Source organism: Chiloscyllium plagiosum, chromosome 2 (genome assembly GCF_004010195.1).
Source record: "Chiloscyllium plagiosum isolate BGI_BamShark_2017 chromosome 2, ASM401019v2, whole genome shotgun sequence".
Classification (NCBI taxonomy): Eukaryota; Metazoa; Chordata; class Chondrichthyes; order Orectolobiformes; family Hemiscylliidae; genus Chiloscyllium; species Chiloscyllium plagiosum.
In genome coordinates this window covers 9,220,397-9,224,729 of record NC_057711.1, presented here as the reverse complement: position 1 = coordinate 9,224,729, position 4,333 = coordinate 9,220,397, and positions in this window count along the sequence as shown.

Genomic DNA, 4,333 nt, shown 5'->3' with positions numbered 1-4,333 from the left:
ACGCTTCCGGCTCTCTGCCTTTATTCCTGATGAAGGGCTTTTGCCCGAAACGTCGATTTTGCTGCTCCTTGGATGCTGCCTGAATTGCTGTGCTCTTCCAGTACCACTAATCCAGAATCTGGTTTCCAGCATCTGCAGTCATTGTTTTTACCTAGTCCTCTTCTTAATAAGAAAGGAATCCCAAAGTCCCATCATCTAGGAGTATACAGAAAGACTTGGAAAAGGGAGGAGAGTGGAGCTCGCTCACTCAGGCAGCCTCCCAAAGGGATTGAATGAATGAAATGTTCTACTTCGATGTTATTCAGTCTTTATAGCATCAAAGAGACCATTCGGCCCACCAATGGCCCAGCCCTGCAATTGGGGAGGCAATGGCCGAGTGGTGTCATCTGACTGCAGCCATGGAATTGCAATTATTCAGGAAAGCGTATCAACCAGAGGCCCTGGTAATGTTCTGGGAACCCAGGTTCCTGCCAGGGCAAGTGGTGGAATTCAATTGTAAAAATCTGCAAATTAAGAGTCTGATGATGACCATGAATCCATTGCTGATTGTTGTAAAGAACCCATCTGGGTCATGAATGTCCTTTAGGGAAGGAAACTGCCATCCTTACTTGGTCTGGCTTACAATGTGACTCCAGACTCACAGCAATGTGGTTGATTCTTAACTGCCCTCTGGGCAATTAAGGATGGGCAATAAATGCTGGCCTAGCCAGTGATGCCCACATCCACAAATGAATGAAATATACACTGCTCCTTGACGGTATTCATGGTCCACATGAGGCTTCTCCTCATTTAACACTATCTGAATCACCTTCTACCTCTCTCTGTTGCTCATCGGCCTGTCCAGTGAGTGAGTGTGTGGTTGGGCACTTGGCCTGTGTTTCAGTGACCCTTGAAACCCTTTGGGTAGCTCCACCTTTAGTGGCTCCTTCACACCGTCTGGATTCAATGGGGGACTCATCAAATTAATACCAGCTCCTTTCTTGAAGACAGCTGCATAAGAATTTAGGCAGAGCAGCAGAAGAGAAGCGATCAAGTAAGCACTAGGTATTCACTACCACGTAGGATATCCTGCCCCCCTATGTCCAAAGACCTGCTGGTTGGGAATCAGCCTGTTCTCTCCCCTGAAGACCAATGGGAGAAACTCATGAACCCTGAGTAAATGTCATCATTGACTCAAGGGAGAGCCAATGCTGTGGGATGGGGGGGCTTCTCTCACTTCTTCTGAGCTGCATTCTCTTCTGTTCACCTCATTTACATCTCAGAATAAGGGTGCTCTTGTGGGTAACATCCCTGCCTCTGACCCAGAAGCTCTGGGTTCAAACCTTGCTCCAGCACTCAACGGCCAGGGAAGGTACAACTGCAACATGCCCAAGCGGGCAGAGCGATTCCTGATCAGGCATGTGTGATAAATACATTGTAGCCTCTGCCATCACTATCCATTGGTCCAGGTAGAGGTATATGTTATCACCGCAGCTTAGGCTGGCTAAGTGGACTGTAATGTGAACACGGTTCTAGATTAGAGCGGTGCCGGAAAAGCACAGCAGTTCAGGCAGCATCCGAGGAGCAGGAAAATCGACGTTTTGGGCAAAAGCCCTTCATCGGGAATAGTCTATAACTGCTGTGCTTTTCCAGCACCACTCTAATCTAGACTCTGATGTCCAGCATCTGCAGTCATTGTTTTTACCTCTGTAATGTGAACATTCCTTGAAATAGTGTGTTCGATTATTCTACCCACTCTGTGGGTAAGACCTTTCAACCACCATCTCACTGAATGTAGAGCAGACTAGATGGGCTGAATGGCCTACTGACATCCAAATGGACATCCAATCCATTATTTTAATGACCATTTTATATTTATGGATCTTAGGTCTGGTCTGACTGGCATCCCCAACTACCTCAGTCATCTCAAACCTTTACATAACTCTAAGAGATGTGTAGATCGTCCCACAGTCTTATCAGATTGCAATAAGATGGAAGAGCAGAGGTAGACCATTCAGCCCATCGATTCTGCACTGGCATTCATGGTTGATCTGATAATCGTCAGCTCTACTTTCCTGCCTTTTCCTTATATAACCCTTGATTCCCAAACCAATTAAAAATCTGTCTCGCTCAGCCTTGAATATGCTTAGTGAACCAGCCTGACAGCCTTGAACAGTAAAAAGAAATCTCTACAAGAAAAGCTCAGTCTGTTTAAACTTTTCTGATGGGTGTAACCTCTCCACTTTGGTGTCACTTCCTAATTTTTGTTTTGCACTGTCTCCAGTACCTCTGTGGCCTTTTCATAATAAGGAGGCCAGAACAGCCCACTGTAAGGGTTGGCTCACCAACGTGTTGTACAAGTTTAACATAATTTCTCTGCTTTTGAATTCTATCTCACAGTTAATAAATATCTCTGACTGAAACCACGGAATAGCAATTATCTCCAAATGGGAAAACATTGCCAATGAGAAGAATGAATTCACAAAGAGTTGCTGATGATCAGTGTCTTAGTCAGAATCGCAATCAATGCTCTCTCTGCAAACAGAAAGGTCAGAGAGCTGTTCAGTAATGCCAATAGCTTTTACCCAAATGAATAGGAAGAGAAAACGGAGCATCTGACAGCGACAGATATAAAGATGTGGAACCACGCTAAGCCTTATCGGGTCTCCTCCACAGTAAGTCAATCTTTAGGTTTGTAGTAAATTGCATTTTAATAGTGCGTATCAGGGTTTTCAAAAGTGCTTTACAGTCTATAAAGTGCTTTTTGAGCTGTTGGTTTTTGTTGGAATGCAGGAATCCCAGAAGCCAGTTTCCATACGTTCAGTATAAGTAAGAACAGGCTGGGGCTGTTTTCCCTGGAGCGTCGCAGGCTGAGGGGTGACCTTATACAGGTTTATAAAATTATGAGGGGCACGGATAGGGTGAATCGCCAAGGTCTTTTCCCTGGGGTGGGGGAGTCCAGAACTAGAGGGCATAGGTTTAGGGTGAGAGGGGAAAGATATAAAAGAGACCTAAGGGGCATCTTCTTTATGCAGAGGGTGGTACGTGTATGAAATGAGCTGCCAGAGGAAGTGGTGGAGGCTGGTACAGTTGCAACATTTAAAAGGCATTTGGATGGGTGTATGAATAGGAAGGATGTGGAGGGATATGGGCCAGGTGCTGGCAGGTGGGACTAGGTTGGATTGGGATATCTGGTTGGCATGGACGGGTTGGACGAAGGGTCTGTTTCCGTGCTGTATGTCTCTATGACTCTATGAGTCTATCTGGGGCCAGATGAACCCTGTGGAGAATCGTCAGCTGTAGGTCATGGCTCCTATTACAAATTGAAGTCTTTCTTGTGTTATCCCAAACATTTGAGGGCATAGGTTTAGGGTGAGAGGGGAAAGATTAGAGGGACATAAAGGGCAACTTTTCACACAGAGGATGGTGCATGTATGGAATGAGCTGCCAGAGGAAGTGGTGGAGGCTGCTACAATCACAGCATTTAAAAGGCATCTGGATGGATATATGAATAGGAAGGGTTTGGAGGGATATTGGCCAAGTGCTGGAAAATGGGTCTAGATTAGTTTTGGATATCTGTTTGGCATGGACAAGTTGGACCAAAGGGTCTGTTTCCATGCTGTACATCTCTATGACTTTATATGTTCACACAAATGTGGCCATATCTACAAAGTCAGGAACAATGTAATGAAGTAATAAGAATAAGTCAAAGTAGGATAAGACAAGGCAATTAATTTAAAGCCTAAGGACAGGGGAGCTCAGTCCCCCATGTTCCTGGCACTGGAGGAGATACCACTTGCTTAATGTGTGGAAGCAGGCCATTCAGTCCATGGCTTTGTGCATGGGAAGTCATGCCTCACAAACATGATTGAGTTTTTTGAAGAAGTAACAAAGAAGATTGATGAGGGCAGAGTAGTAGATGTGATCTATATGGACTTCAGTAAAGCATTTGACAAGGTTCCCATGGGAGACTGATTAGCAAGGTTAGATCTCATGGAATACAGGGAGAACTAGCCATTTGGATACAGAACTGGCTCAAAGGTAGAAGACAGAGGGTGGTGGTGGAGGGTTGTTTTTCAGACTGGAGGCCTGTTGACCAGTGGAGTGCCACAAGGATCGGTGCTGGGCCCTCTACTTTTTATCATTTACGTAAATGATTTGGATGCGAGCATAAGAGGTACAGTTAGTAAATTTGCAGATGACACCAAAATTGGAGGTGTAGTGGACAGCGAAGAGAGTTACCTCAGATTACAACAGGATCTGAACCAGATAGGCGAATGGGCTGAGAAGCGGCAGATGGAGTTTAATTCAGATAAATGCAAGGTGCTGCATTTTGGGAAAGCAAATCTTAGCA